Source organism: Ranitomeya variabilis, chromosome 3 (assembly GCF_051348905.1).
Source record: "Ranitomeya variabilis isolate aRanVar5 chromosome 3, aRanVar5.hap1, whole genome shotgun sequence".
In the NCBI taxonomy this organism is placed as follows: Eukaryota; Metazoa; Chordata; class Amphibia; order Anura; family Dendrobatidae; genus Ranitomeya; species Ranitomeya variabilis.
In genome coordinates, this window is record NC_135234.1 from 602,305,296 (window position 1) to 602,322,383 (window position 17,088).

Genomic DNA, 17,088 nt, shown 5'->3' on the forward strand with positions numbered 1-17,088 from the left:
AGTCCACAGCATGTGGACTGCAAAAAACCAAGCCAGGGCTTATCTTTGATGATTTGGTCAGAATAGCAGGAGAATCCAAGCAGAGATGTGAATCCACCAAAGAACAATTGACAACTGGCACTAAGGAAAGGGTCTAGCCAGATTAAATAGCCCAATCAGAACTGGTAATAAGTGGACGCACCTGATAATTGCTGAAATCCAAAGGAGCAGTAGTACCACTTATAACCACCGGAGGGAGCCCAAGATCAGAACTCACAACATTACCACTTATAACCACCGGAGGGAGCCCAAGAGCGGAATTCACAACAGTCAGGCAGATCCTTCAAATACTTAGAGATAACAAATTATTTGTTAAATCAGATAGATGCATGTTCTTAGTTCAGGATATCCCTTTTCTAGTTTATCATTTTATTGTCCACTGGTCTCCACATTGATCCAGGGAAAGTCCTGATGGTAATGAATTAGGATCGTTCTGAGAACCTAAATGTCTTACAAAGGTTTTTGATTTTGCGAACTACAACTAAAAGTTCATCAAAACATTTTTTGTAGAGGCAAAACCTCTGACGGATATGATCAGGGAAAGGAAGGACTTTTCCAAAAGGTCCAGTCTAGCCCGAGAGACTTTTGATACCTTGAAAATATATTTTACAACTGCACCATTCCATACACAGACTTATATCACTAAGCCATTTATTGTAGAAGTTGATACATCTAAAGTGGGGGCTGTATTAACACAAGGTGCATATCCTAGTAAATGGTGTTTATGTACATACTTTTATATAAAACCATTGTCTGCTGAGAAAAACTTTGACATTGGTAACAGGGAACTCTAGGCTAATAAAATGCTTTTGAAGAGTGGCGCCATTTTCTGGAGGGGGAAATCATCAGGTCATGTTTAGTGTTGAGCGATACCTTCCAAAATCCAGAAGTATCGGTATCGGATTGGATCGACAGATATTCAAAAAATATCGGATATCGCGGATACCGATACCCGATGCCAATGCAAGTCAATGGGACAAAAATATCGGAATTAAAATAAACCCTTTCTTTCCTTGTAGGTTAATTCTACATGAAGGAAAACAACTAAGAATAATGTAGGATGTATTGGGGGAGGTGGAGGAGACACTAAAGGCATAGAGGTTTAGGCCAATCAAATGGAATAGCAGGAATTATTTTTTTTTAAGACGTTCGGAGTTACAAAGATATTGACTATGTTAAGATTTTTTATATTTTGTCAGATATTTATGTTTCACTACTTCCATGCTCTTCACCTTTTTAACTTCTCCCACACTTTCTTCTTCATCATCTTCAGCAGCATCTTTTTCATCAACTTCTCCTTCACCTTATTCATCTTATTCTTCTTCACCTTCTTCATCATATTCTTATTTGTGACAGGCCTTCCTGTAGTTGTTATTTATAAAAGTTTGAAGATTACATTAGGACAATGTACTGGAGGCAAAGTGACCTTGACACTACCCGGAAACAGCTGGCGTGCTGGAACTGAGATGAGCAGGAGGGAGTAGCCGTGCCAAAGACACATCTGAGCAGCAACTGGTGGTGTTGGAGCCCAGGGATTACATGAGAAACAGAGTGTAGGCTGAGGCCTAATTGGAGCAAGTTGAAAGGGAACCATTAACCCCCCCAGGCATTTGCAACTAAAAGAGCCACCTTGTGCAGCACTAATGCTGCACAAGGAAAAGGTGGCTCTTTTAATTATGCTCCTTGCACACGCTGAATTTAACACTTATAAAATGTGTCCCCTCATACCGTGAAACCGTCCCAGAGGCGGGACTTTCCTTCTTAATGAGACGCAGCACAGCTGTCATTCATACCCCCTTGGCACCGTGCACCGCCTCCTCAGCATTGTTTGGATCTGTCCCGGAGCCTGCATTGTTATGTTATCCCTTGGCCATGAGCAGTTAGCGCTGCCCATCTTCAGACATCATTTGTTGTCAAGCTGGCTGCACCTGTGCAGCCACCCTGCCCAAGATCCCGCCCCGCAGTGTCTTCTGATTTATTCACACTGCGGGGCAGGGATTACTGGGCATGCGCAGTGCATATCTTGGCCTCTCACACATCTCCTTCTGTCTACTTCAGACTGTGTGGCATCAGCTGATCCCTAATCGCATGCCACGGACGTGATGCGGCACAGTCTGAAGAAAGTGGAAGGAGATGAGTGAGAGGCCAAGATATGCACTGCGCATGCCCATGAATCCCAGCCCCGCAGTGTAAATAAATCAGAAGACACTGCAGGGCTGGGATTCCTGGGCATGCGCAGTGCATATCTTCGCCTCTCACTCATCTCCTTCTGCCTTCTTCAGACTGTGCAGCATCAGCTGATCCCTAATCGCATGCAACGGCCGTGACGTGGCACAGTCTGAAGAAGGTGGAAGGAGATGAGTGAGAGGCCAAGATATGCACTGCGCATGCCCATGAATCCCAGCCCCACAGTGTGAATAAAATCAGAAGACATTGCGGGGCTGGAATCTCAGGCAGGGCGGCCGCACAGGTGCAGCCAGACTGACAACAAATGATGTCAGAAGACGGGCAGCGCTAACTGCCCATGGCCAAGGGATAACATAACAGCACAGGCTCCGGGACAGATTCAAACAACACTGAGGCGGTATGAATGACGGCTGTGCTGCGTCTCATTAAGAAGGAAAGTCCAGCCTCTGGGACGGTTTCATGGTATGAGGGGCCACATTTTATAAGTGTATAGTTCAGCGTGTGCAAGGAGAATAACTAAAAGAGCCAACTTGTCCAAATGCGGCATTAGTGCTGCACAAGGTGGCTCTTTTAGTTACAAACGCCTGGGGGGACAGGTTCCCTTTAATTTCTGTAGTAGTGTGAGTGTGGAGGGAGCAGGAGAAATTGCCGGATACACAGCTGGGGATCAGCTGACGTTACTGAACCCCAATAACATGGCAGCAAGCTTTGACTGTGCAGACAGCACTTCTGGGCAGCAACTGGCGGTGTTGAAGCTCAGAGTCCATGCAAGAAACTGAGTTGAGAACTTGTCGCACACACAGCAGGGGAGCAGCTGGCATAACTGAACCCCAATAACAGAGGAGCAACTGTTGACTGTGCAGACAGCACTTCCGGACAGCAATTGGCGGTGTAGGAGCCCAGGGTCAATGCAAGAAACTGAGTGGAGAAATTGCCGCACACACAGCAGGGGAGCAGCTGGCGTTACTGAACCCCAATAACCGAGGAGCAACTGTTGACTGTGCAGACAGCACTTCCGGGCAGCAACTGGCGGTGTAGGAGCCCAGGGTCAAAGCAAGAAACAGAGTGGAGAACTTGCCGCAAACACAGCATGGGAGCAGCTGGCGTTACTGAACCCTAATAACAGAGGAGCAACTGTTGACTGTGCAGACAGCACTTCCGGGCAGCAACTGGTGTTGGAGCCCAGGGTTAATGCTAGAAGCAGAGTGTAGACCGAGGCCTAATAGGAGCTAGTTAAATATCTGTTGTAGTGTGTGCATGGAGGTAGCAAGTAGCAGAGTGTAGACTGAGGCCAAATTGGAGCAAGCTGAAAGGGAACCTTTTACCCCCCCAGGCATTTGTAACTGAAAGAGCCACCTTGTGCAGCACTAATGCTGCACAAGCAACAGGTGGCTCTTTTACTTATGCTCCTTGCACACGCAAAACTAAACACTTATAAAATGTGTCCACTCATACCGTGAAACCATCCCGGAGGTGGGACTTTCCTTCATAATGAGACGCAGCACAGCCTTCATTCATACCCCCATGGCGACGGGCACCGCCTCCTCAGCGTTGTTTGAATCTGTCCCGGAGCCTGTGCTGTTATGTTAAACCTTGGGCATGCGCCGTTAGCGCTGCCCGTCTTCTGACATTTGGTGTCAGGCTGACTGCGCCTGTGCAGCCACGCTGCCTGGGATCACGCCCCGCTGTGTCTTCTGATTTATTCACACTGCGGGGCTGGTATTCATGGGCATGCGCAGTGCATATCTTGGCCTCTCACTCATCTCCTTCCGCCTTCATCAGACTGTGTGGCATCATGGCCGTGGCATGCGATTAGGGATCAGCTGATGGCGCACAGACTGAAGAAGCTGGAAGGAGATGAGTGAGAGGCGAAGATATGCACGGCACATGCCCTGGAATCCCAGCCCCGCAGTGTCTTCTGATTTATTCACACTGTGGGGCACAATCTCGGGCAGAGCGGCCGCACAGGCGCAGTCAGCCTGACACCAAATGATGTCAGAAGACGGACAGCACTAACTGCGCATGCCCAAGGTTTAAAGGGAACCTGTCACCCTGTTTTTTCAGTATGAGATAAAAATACCGTTAAATAGGGCCTGATCTGTGCTTTACAATAGTGTGTTTTTTGTCCCCTGATTCCCCACCTATGCTGCCGAAATACCTTACAAAAGTCGCCGTTTTCGCCTGTCAATCACTCTGGTCTGGTCAGAAGGGCGTGGTGAAATGGCTGTTTCTCCCCACCTCTTGCTTATCTTCCCGGCATTGGCGTAGTGTTTTGCGCATGTGCAACAGCCGAATGTACTGCGCAATGGCAAAAAAAGTGCGTGATCTGTGTTATTCAGAGGTTTATCGGTGGGGGCGGCCATCTTCCTGAGGCCACGCGTGCGCAGATGGAGTGCTCTGCTTCCCGGGGCTTCAGAGATGCGAACTCGGCTTCAGGAAAATGGCCGCCGCGATCTCCATCTGCGCACACGCGGCATCCCGCGGCCATTTTTCTGAAGCCTCGGGAAGCAGAGCACTCCATCTGCGCACGCGCAGCCTCAGGAAGATGGCCGCCCCCACCGATAAACCTCTGAATAACACAGATCGTGCACTTTTTTTGCCGTTGAGCAGTGCATTCAGCTGTTACGCATGCGCAAAACACTGCGCCAATGCCGGGAAGATAAGCAAGAGGCAGGGGAGAAACAGCCATTTCACAATGACCTTTTGACCAGACCAGCGTGATTGACACGCGACTTTTGTAAGGCATTTCGGCAGCATAGGTGGGAAATCAGGGGACAAAAAATACACTATTGTAAAGCACAGATCAGGCCCTATTTAATGGTATTTTTATCTCATACTGAAAAAATAGGGTGACAGGTTCCCTTTAACATAACAGCGCAGGCTCCGGGAGAGATTCAAACAATGCTGAGGAGGCGGTGCCCGTCGCCAAGGGGGTATGAATGACGGCTGTGCTGCGTCTCATTACGAAGGAAAGTCCCACCTCCGGGACGGTTTCACGGTATGAAGGGACACATTTTATAAGTGTTAAGTTCAGCATGTGCAAGGAGCATAACTAACCCCTTTCTGCCATTGGACATACTATTCCGTCCATGTGGGGTGGGCCCTAATTCCCAAGGATGGAATAGTATGTCCAGCGCGATCGGCCGCGCTCCCGGGGGGAGCGCGGCCGATCGCGGCCAGGTGTCAGCTGCCTATCGCAGCTGACATCCGACACTATGTGCCAGGAGCGGTCACGGACCGCCCCCGGCACATTAACCCCCAGCACACCGCGATCAAACATGATCACGGTGTGCCGGCAGTACAGGGAAGCATCGTGCAGGGAGGGGGCTCCCTGCGGGCTTCCCTGAGACCCCTGGAGCAACGCGATGTGATCGCGTTGCTGCGAGGGTCTCTCACCTCTCCTCCCTGCAGCACGCCCGGATCCAAAATGGTCGCGGCATCCGGGTCCTGCAGGGAGGGAGGTGGCTTACCAAGTGCCTGCTCAGAGCAGATGCTGGTAAGCCTGCAGCACTGTAAGTCAGATCGCCGATCTGACAGAGTGCTGTGCAAACTGTCAGATCAGCGATCTGTGATGTCCCCCCCTGGGACAAAGTAAAAAAGTAAAAAAAAAAAAATTCCACATGTGTAAAAAAATTTTTTTAAAAAATTCCTAAATAAAGAAAAAAAAATTATATTATTCCCATAAATACATTTCTTTATCTAAATAAAAAAAAATCAAACAATAAAAGTACACATATTTAGTATCGCCGCATCCGAAACGACATTACCTATAAAACTTTATCACTAGTTAACCCCTTCAGTGAACACCGTAAAAAAAAAAAAACGAGGCAAAAGACAACGCTTTATTCTCATACCACCAAAGATAAAGTGGAATAACACGCGATCAAAAAGACGGATATAAATAACCATGATGCCACTGAAAACATCATCTTGTCCCACAAAAAACGAGCTGCAATACAGCATCATCAGCGAAAAAATAAAAAAGTTATAGTCCTCAGAATAAAGCGATGCCAAAATAATTATTTTTTCTATAAAATAGTTTTTATCGTATAAAAGCGCCAAAACATAAAAAAATGATATAAATGAGGTATCGCAGTAATCATACTGACCCGAAGAATAAAACTGCTTTATCAATTTTACCAAACGCGGAACGGTTTAAACGCTTCCCCCAAAAGAAATTAATGAATAGCTGGTTTTTGGTTATTCTGCCTCACAAAAATCGGAATAAAAAGCGATCAAAAAATCTCCCGTGCCTGAACATATTACCAATAAAAACATCAACTCGTCCCGCAAAAAACAAGACCTCACATGACTCTGTGGACTGAAATATGGAAAAATTATAGCTCTCAAAATGTGGTAGCGCAAAAAATAGTTTTTGCAATAAAAAGCGTCTTTTGGTGTGTGACGGCTGCCAATCATAAAAATCCGCAAAAAAAAACCCGCTATAAAAGTAAATCAAACCCCCCTTCATCTCCCACTTAGTTAGGGAAAAATTAAAAAATTTTAAAAATTTATTTATTTCCATTTTCCCTTTAGGGTTAGGGTTAGGGCTAGGGTTAGGGCTAGGGTTAGGGTTAGGGCTAGTGTAAGGTTTAGGGCTAGGGTTAGGGTTAGGGCTAGGGTTAGGGTTAGGGCTAGGGTTAGGGCTAGGGTTAGGACTAGGGCTAGGGTTAGGGCTAGGGTTAGGGCTAGGGTTAGGGTTAGGGTTAGGGCTAGGGTTAGGGCTAGGGTAGGGGCTAGGGTGTCATGATCTCTGCAGGCAGAGATCATAGCAAGCCTATAGAGGGACAAGCTCTCGGAAGATGGAACTATACTGACCATGAACTAAGCCTGCCGCGCAACTAGAAATAGCCAGGTAGCATTTCCTATTTATCGCTAGATGCCCAGCTCTGGCCTAAGACCTAAATAGCTAGCAGAGGGAAATATAAGACCTGGCTCACCTCTAGAGAAATATTCCAAAGAAGACAGTAGCCCCCCACATATAATGACGGTGAGTTCAGATGAAACAACAAACGCAGCAGGAAAATAGTCTTAGCAAATTTGAGGTCCGCTTACTAGATAGCAGAAGACAGATAGTATACTTTCATGGTCAGCAGAAAAACACTAACAAAACACCATCCAGAGATTACCTTAAACTCTGGCATTAACTCATAACGCCAGAGTAGCAATCCCTGATCAACGAGAGCTTTCCAGACACAGTAACAAAACTTCAGCTGTGAACTGGAACAAATAGGCAAAACAAAACATGGACAAAAGTCCAACTTATCTAGTAGTTGTCTAGAAGCAGGAACAAGCACTGAGAGGCATCAGATAACATTGTTGACCGGCAAGAAACCACCAGAGAAATGAGCTTAAATAGCGACACCCACTACTGATGGAACCAGGTGAAACAGGAAAGAGGATGACAAGTCCAATTCCACAAGCGGCCACCGGGGGAGCCCAGAATCCAAATTCACAACAGTACCCCCCCCTCAAGGAGGGGGCACCGAACCCTCACCAGATCCACCAGGGCGACCAGGATGAGCCCTATGGAAGGCACGAACAAGATCAGAAGCATGAACATCAGATGCATTGACCCAAGAATTATCCTCCTGGCCGTAACCCTTCCAGTTGACCAGATACTGGAGTTTCCGTCTGGAAACACGAGAGTCCAAAATTTTCTCCACAACGTACTCCAACTCACCCTCAACCAACACCGGAGCAGGAGGCTCAACTGAAGGTACAACAGGTACCTCATACCTGCGCAATAACGACCGATGAAAAACGTTATGAATGGAAAAGGACGCAGGGAGGTCCAAACGGAAAGAAACAGGATTAAGAATTTCCAATATTCTATAAGGGCCGATGAACCGAGGTTTAAACTTAGGAGAAGAGACCCTCATAGGGACAAAACGAGAAGACAACCACACTAAATCTCCAACACAAAGCCGAGAACCAACACGACGATGACGGTTGGCAAAACGCTGAGTCTTCTCCTGGGACAACTTCAAATTGTCCATAACCTGCCCCCAGATGTGATGCAATCTCTCCACCACCGCATCCACTCCAGGACAATCCGAGGATTCCACCTGACCGGAGGAAAATCGAGGGTGAAACCCCGAGTTACAGAAAAACGGGGACACCAAGGTGGAAGAACTGGCCCGATTATTGAGGGCGAACTCTGCCAATGGCAAAAAAGCAACCCAATCATCCTGGTCAGCAGAGACAAAACACCTCAGATATGTCTCAAGGGTCTGATTAGTCCGCTCGGTCTGGCCATTAGTCTGAGGGTGAAAAGCAGATGAAAAAGACAAATCTATGCCCATCCTAGCACAGAATGCCCGCCAAAATCTAGACACAAATTGGGTACCTCTGTCAGAAACAATATTCTCAGGAATACCGTGCAATCGGACAACATTCTGAAAAAACAGAGGAACCAACTCAGAAGAAGAAGGCAACTTGGGCAGAGGAACCAAATGGACCATTTTAGAGAAACGGTCACAGACCACCCAGATGACAGACATCTTCTGGGAAACAGGCAGATCTGAAATAAAATCCATCGAGATGTGTGTCCAAGGCCTCTTAGGAATAGGCAAGGGCAACAGCAGTCCGCTAGCCCGAGAACTACAAGACTTGGCCCGAGCACAAACGTCACATGACTGCACAAAGACTCGCACATCTCGTGACAGGGAAGGCCACCAGAAGGATCTTGCCACCAAATCCCTGGTACCAAAAATTCCGGGATGACCTGCCAATGCAGAAGAATGTACCTCAGAGATGACTCTGCTGGTCCAATCATCCGGAACAAACAGTCTATCAGGCGGACAACGATCCGGTCTATCCGCCTGAAACTCTTGCAAGGACCGCCGCAGATCAGGAGAAACGGCCGACAAAATTACTCCCTCCCTAAGGATACCTGTGGGTTCAGAATTACCAGGAGAGTCCGGGTCAAAACTCCTAGAAAGGGCATCTGCCTTAACATTCTTAGAACCCGGTAGGTATGACACCACAAAATTAAAGCGAGAAAAAAATAAAGACCAGCGCGCCTGTCTAGGATTCAGGCGTCTGGCAGTCTCAAGATAAATCAAATTTTTGTGGTCAGTCAATACCACCACCTGATGCCTAGCCCCCTCGAGCCAATGGCGCCACTCCTCAAACGCCCACTTCATGGCCAAAAGCTCCCGATTCCCAACATCATAATTCCGCTCTGCGGGCGAAAATTTGCGAGAAAAGAAGGCACAAGGCCTAATGACGGAGCAGTCGGAACCTTTCTGCGACAACACTGCCCCAGCTCCGATCTCCGAAGCGTCAACCTCAACCTGAAAAGGCAGATTCACATCAGGCTGACGCAACACAGGGGCAGAGGCAAAACGGCGCTTAAGCTCCTGAAAGGCCTCTACAGCATGAGGGGACCAATTAGCAACATCAGCGCCTTGTCTGGTCAAATCAGTCAGTGGTTTAACGACATCCGAAAAACCAGCAATAAATCGGCGGTAAAAGTTGGCAAAGCCCAAAAATCTCTGAAGACCCTTAAGAGAGGAGGGCTGAGTCCAGTCACAAATAGCTTGCACCTTGACGGGATCCATCTCAATGGAAGAGGGAGAAAAAATATACCCCAAAAAGGAAATTTTCTGGACCCCAAAAACGCACTTAGACCCCTTCACACATAAAGAACTAGACCGCAGAACCTGAAAAACTCTCCTGACCTGCTGGACATGAGAGTCCCAGTCATCAGAAAAAATCAGAATATCATCCAGATATATTATCATAAATTTATCCAGAAAATCGCGGAAAATATCATGCATAAAAGACTGGAAAACTGAAGGGGCATTAGAAAGACCAAAAGGCATGACCAAATACTCAAAGTGGCCCTCGGGCGTATTAAATGCGGTCTTCCACTCATCCCCCTGCCTGATCCGCACCAAATTATACGCCCCACGAAGATCAATTTTAGAGAACCACTTAGCACCCTCTATACGAGCAAACAAATCAGTAAGCAATGGCAATGGGTATTGATACTTAACAGTGATCTTATTCAGAAGCCGATAATCAATACATGGTCTCAAAGAGCCGTCTTTTTTTGAGACAAAGAAAAACCCAGCTCCCAAGGGAGAAGAAGATGGACGAATATGTCCCTTTTCCAAAGACTCCTTTATATATTCCCGCATAGCAGCATGTTCCGGCACAGACAAATTAAACAAACGACCCTTTGGATATTTACAACCCGGTATCAAATCTATGGCACAATCGCACTCACGGTGCGGAGGTAACGACCCAAGCTTGGGTTCGTCAAAGACGTCTTGATAATCAGAGAGGAACTCAGGGACTTCAGAGGGAATGGACGACGAAATAGAAACCAAAGGTACGTCCCCATGAATACCCTTACATCCCCAGCTCAACACAGACATTGCTCTCCAGTCCAAGACTGGGTTGTGAGACTGCAACCATGGCAATCCCAGTACCAAATCGTCATGTAAATTATACAGCACCAGGAAACGAATAATCTCCTGGTGATCCGGATTGATACGCATGGTTACTTGTGTCCAGTATTGTGGTTTATTATTAGCCAATGGGGTGGAGTCAATCCCCTTCAGAGGAATAAGAGTCTCCAAAGGCTCTAAATCAAAACCACAACGATTGGCAAAGGACCAATCCATAAGACTCAGAGCGGCGCCAGAGTCAACATAGGCGTCCGTGGCAATGGATGACAAAGAACAAATCAGGGTTACAGACAAAATAAACTTAGACTGAATGGTGCCAATGGAAACAGACTTATCAAGCTTCTTTGTACGCCTAGAGCATGCTGATATAACATGAGTAGAATCCCCACAATAGAAACACAATCCATTCTTCCGTCTAAAATTCTGTCGCTCGCTCCTGGACAGAATTCTATCACACTGCATACTTTCTGGCGTCTTTTCCATAGACACCGCCAGATGGTGCACCGGTTTGCGCTCCCGCAGACGCCTATCAATCTGAATAGCCATTGTCATGGACTCATTCAGACCTGCAGGCAAAGGGAACCCCACCATAACATCCTTAACGGCATCAGAGAGACCTTCTCTGAAAGTTGCCGCCAAGGCGCACTCATTCCACTGAGTAAGCACAGACCATTTACGGAATTTTTGGCAGAAAACTTCAGCTTCGTCTTGCCCCTGAGATAGTGCCATCAAAGTTTTTTCTGCCTGAAGTTCCAAATGAGGTTCCTCATAAAGCAAGCCCAAGGCCAGAAAAAACGCATCCACATCGCGTAACGCAGGATCCCCTGCTGGCAATGAGAAGGCCCAATCTTGAGGGTCACCCCTGAGCAAGGAAATCACAATCCTAACCTGCTGAGCAGGGTCTCCAGCTGAACGAGACTTCAGGGACAAATAAAGCTTACAATTATTTCGGAAATTCTGGAAGCTAGCTCTATTCCCTGTGAAGAACTCCGGCAAAGGAATTCTCGGCTCAGATACCGGAGCATGTACCACAAAATCTTGTAAATTTTGTACTTTCGTGATGAGATTATTCAAACCCGCAGTTACACTCTGGAGATCCATTATTGTCAGGTGCACACAGAGCATACAGAGATTAGGAGGAGAGAGAGAAAAAAGACTGCAGCAAGGCAGACTGGAGGAAAAAAAAAAAAAAAAAATTCCAGCAGACTTCTTATAACTCTCCTTTCTCAACCTGGGTCTTTAACACTTTATTGGCCGGTCAAACTGTCATGATCTCTGCAGGCAGAGATCATAGCAAGCCTATAGAGGGACAAGCTCTCGGAAGATGGAACTATACTGACCATGAACTAAGCCTGCCGCGCAACTAGAAATAGCCAGGTAGCATTTCCTATTTATCGCTAGATGCCCAGCTCTGGCCTAAGACCTAAATAGCTAGCAGAGGGAAATATAAGACCTGGCTCACCTCTAGAGAAATATTCCAAAGAAGACAGTAGCCCCCCACATATAATGACGGTGAGTTCAGATGAAACAACAAACGCAGCAGGAAAATAGTCTTAGCAAATTTGAGGTCCGCTTACTAGATAGCAGAAGACAGATAGTATACTTTCATGGTCAGCAGAAAAACACTAACAAAACACCATCCAGAGATTACCTTAAACTCTGGCATTAACTCATAACGCCAGAGTAGCAATCCCTGATCAACGAGAGCTTTCCAGACACAGTAACAAAACTTCAGCTGTGAACTGGAACAAATAGGCAAAACAAAACATGGACAAAAGTCCAACTTATCTAGTAGTTGTCTAGAAGCAGGAACAAGCACTGAGAGGCATCAGATAACATTGTTGACCGGCAAGAAACCACCAGAGAAATGAGCTTAAATAGCGACACCCACTACTGATGGAACCAGGTGAAACAGGAAAGAGGATGACAAGTCCAATTCCACAAGCGGCCACCGGGGGAGCCCAGAATCCAAATTCACAACACTAGGGTTAGGGTTAGGTTTAGGGCTAGGGTTAGGGCTAGGGTTAGGGTTGGGGCTAGGGTTATGGTTAGGGTTTGGATTACATTTACGGATGGGAATAGGGTTGGGATTAGGGTTAGGGGTGTGACTGGGTTAGAGGTGTGGTTAGGGTTACCGTTGGGATTAGGGTTAGGGGTGTGTTTCGATTAGGGTTTCAGTTATAATTGGGGGTTTACACTGTTTAGACACATCAGGGGCTCTCCAAACGCGACATGGCGTCCGATCTCAATTCCAGCCAATTCTGCGTTGAAAAAGTAAAACAGTGCTTCTTCCCTTCTGAGCTCTCCCGTGTGCCCAAACAGGGGTTTACCCCAACATATGGGGTATCAGCGTACTGGGAACACATTGGAGAACAACTTTTGTGGTCCAATTTCTCTTGTTACCCTTGGGAAAATACAAAACTGGGGCTAAAAAATAATTTTTGTGGAAAAAAAAAATATTTTTTATTTGCACGGCTCAGCGTTATAAGCTGTAGTGAAACACTTGGGGGTTCAAAGCTCCACAACACATCTAGATGAGTTCCTTAGGGGGTCTACTTTCCTAAATGGTGTCAATTGTGGGGGGTTCTACTGTTTTAGGGTACATTAGGGGCTCTGCAATCACAATGTGACGCCTGCAGACCATTCCATCTAAGTCTGCATTCCAAATGGCGCTCCTTCCCTTCCGAGCCCTCCCATGCGCCCAAAAGGTGGCTCCCCCCCACTTATGGGGTATCAGCGTACTCAAGACAAATTGGACAACAACTTTTGGGGTCCAATTTCCCCTGTTACCCTGGGGAAAATACAAAACTGCGGGCTAAAAATAATTTTGGGGGGAATTTTTTTTTTTTTCATTTTCACGGCTCTGCGTTATAAACTGTAGTGAAACACTTGGGGGTTCAAAGTTCTCACAACACAACTAGATAAGTTCCTTAGGGGGTCTACTTTCCAAAATGGTGTCACTTGTGGGGGGTTTCAATGTTTAGTCACATCAGTGGCTCTCCAAACGTAACATGGCGTCCCATCTCAATTCCTGTCAATTTTGCATTGAAAAGTCAAACGGCACTCCTTCCCTTCCGAGCTCTCCCATGCGCCCAAACAGTGGTTTACCCCCACATTTGGGGTATCAGCGTACTCAGGACAAATTGTACATCAACTTTTGGGGTCTAATTTCTTCTCTCACCCTTGGGAAAATAAAAAATTGGGGGCAAAATGATTATTTTTGTGAAAAAATATGATTTTTTATTTTTACGGTTCTGCATTATAAACTTCTGTGAAGCACTTGGGGGTTCAAAGTTCTCACAACACAACTAGATAAGTTCCTTAGGGGGTCTACTTTTCAAAATGGTGTCACTTGTGGGGGGTTTCAATGTTTAGGCACATCAGGGGCTCTCCAAACGCAACATGGCATCCCATCTCAATTCCAGTCAATATTGCATTGAAAAGTCAAATGGCGCTCCTTCGCTTCCGAGCTCTGTCATGCGCCCAAACAGTGGTTTACCCCCACATATGGGGTAACGGCGTACTCAGGACAAATTGTAAAACATCTTTTGGGTCCATTTTCTTCTGTTACCCTTGGTAAAATAAAACAAATTGGAGCTGAAGTAAATTTTTTTGTGAAAAAAAGTTAAATGTTCATTTTTATTTAAACATTCCAAAAATTCCCGTGAAACACCTGAAGGGTTAATAAACTTCTTGAATGTGGTTTTCAGCACCTTGAGGGGTGCAGGTTTTAGAATGGTGTCATACTTGGGTATTTTCTATCATATAGACCCCTCAAAATGACTTAAAATGAGATGTGGTCCCCCAAAAAAATTGGTGTTGTAAAAATGAGAAATTGCTGGTCAACTTTTAACCCTTATAACTCCCTAACAAAAAAAAGTTGGCTCCCAAATTGTGCTGATGTAAAGTAGACATGTGGGAACTGTTACTTATTAAGTATTTTGTGTGACATATCACAGTGATTTAATTGCATAAAAATTCAAAGTTGGAAAATTGCGACATTTTCAAAATTTTTGCCAAATTTCCATTTTTTTCACAAATAAATGCAGGTAATATCAAAGAAATTTTACTACTATCATGAAGTACAATATGTCACGAGAAAACATTGTCAGAATCACCAGGATCCATTGAAGCGTTCCAGAGTTATAACCTCATAAAGGGACAGTGGTCAGAATTGTAAAAATTGGCCTGGTCATTAACGTGCAAACCACCCTTGGAGGTGAAGGGGCTAAAAGAGCAACCTTTTCCTTGTGCAGCATTAGTGCTGCACAAGTTGGCTCTTTCAGCTACAAATGCCTGGGGGGGACAGATTCCCTTTAATTTCTGTAGTAGTGTGAATGTGGAGGTAGCAGGAGCAATTGCCGGATACACAGCTGGGGATCAGCTGACGTTACTGAAACTCAATAACACGGCAGCAAGTATTGATTGTGCAGACGGCACTTCCGAGCAGCAACTGGCGGTGTTGGAGCCTAGGGTCAATCAGGGTGTAGGCCGAGGCCTAATTGGAGCGAGTTTAATATCTGAAGTAGTGTGAGTGTGGAAATAGCAGGGGCAATTGCCGGATACAGAGCGGGGGAGCAGCTGACGTTACTGAACCCCACTAACAAAGGAGCGAGTGTTTTTCTCTGTGCAAATGGCACTTCTGAGCAGCAACTGGTGTGTTGGAGCCCAGGGCCAATCAGGGTGTAGGCCGAGGCCTAATTGGAGCGAGTTTAATATCTGAAGTAGTGTGAGTGTGGAAATAGCAGGGGCAATTGCCGGATACACAGCAGTGGAGCAGCTGACATTACTGAACCCCACTAACACAGGAGCGAGTGTTTTTCTCTGTGCAAATGGCACTTCCAAGCAGCAACTGACAGTGTTGGAGCCCAGGGAATCCAGGAGAAACAGAGTGTAGGCTGAGGCCTACACTCGAGGCAGTTTAATATCTGTTGTAGTGTGAGCATGGAGGTAGCAGGCCAAATTGCCGGATACACAGCTGGGGATCAGCTGACGTTACTGAAACCCAATAACACGGCAGCAAGTGTTGACTGTGCAGATGGCAGTTCCGAGCAGCAACTGGCAGTGTTTTAGCCCAGCGATTACAGTTCAGGTGGTAGAACATGAACACAACAGGAGACCTGGATACTGTTGCCAAACAATTATTTAATCTGGAAGAGAACTGGCAAATTCCTGCGAGATCCAGGCCTTGTTCATTTTCAGAAAAGTAAGCCGGTCAACATTATCGGAGGACAGTCACATGAGACGGTCTGTTAGTGCACCACCTGCGGCACTAAAGACGCATTCTAATAATACAATAGCAGCCGGGCAAGCCAGCACCTCCAATGCATACTGGCTAAGCTCTGGCCATGTATCCAGCTTAGAGACCCAAAACTTGAAGGGGGAAGAGCCATCCGGGAGTACACTGAGAGGGCAAGACATGTAGTCTGTCAACATCTAACAGAAACGTTGCCTCCTGCTGACTGGAGCCGTCTGTGATCGTGTAGATATTTGTGGCGGGAACAAAAAACTTTCCCACAGTTGGGCCATATTGGTCTTGCCTTGTGCTGAGGCACTGCTTCTGCTCCCTCTTATATAGTTACATAGTTATTAAGGTTGAAGGAAAACTTTAAGTCCATCTAGTTCAACCCATAGCCTAATCTAACATACCCTAACATGTTCATCCAGAGGAAGGCAAACAAAAACCATGTGGCAAAGAGTAAGCTCCACCTTGGGGAAAAAAATTCCTTCCCGACTCCACATATGACAATCAGACTAGTTCCCTGGATCAACGCCCTATCAAGGAATCTAGTGTATATACCCTGTAACATTATACTTTTCCAGAAAGGTATCCAGTCCCCTCTTAAATTTAAGTAATGAATCACTCATTACAACATCATATGGCAGAGAGTTCCATAGTCTCACTGCTCTTACAGTAAAGAATCCACATCTGTTATTATGCTTAAACCTTCTTTCCTCCAGACGTAGAGGATGCCCCCTTGTCCCTGTCACCGGTCTATGATTAAAAAGATCATCAGAAAGGTCTTTGTACTGTCCCCTCATATATTTATACATTAACATAAGATCACCCCTTAGCCTTCGTTTTTCCAAACTAAATAGCCCCAAGTGTAATAACCTATCTTGGTATTGCAGACCCCCCAGTCCTCTAATAACCTTGGTCGCTCTTCTCTGCACCCGCTCCAGTTCAGGTATGTCTTTCTTATACACCGGAGACCAGAACTGTGCACAGTATTCTAAGTGTGGTCGAACTAGTGACTTGTATAGAGGTAAAATTATGTTCTCCTCATGAGCATATATGCCTCTTTTAATGCATCCCATTATTTTATTTGCCTTTGTAGCAGCTGCCTGACACTGGCCACTGAATATGAGTTTGTCATCCACCCATACACCCAGGTCTTTTTCATTGACGGTTTTGCACAGAGTTTTAGAATTAAGCACTTAG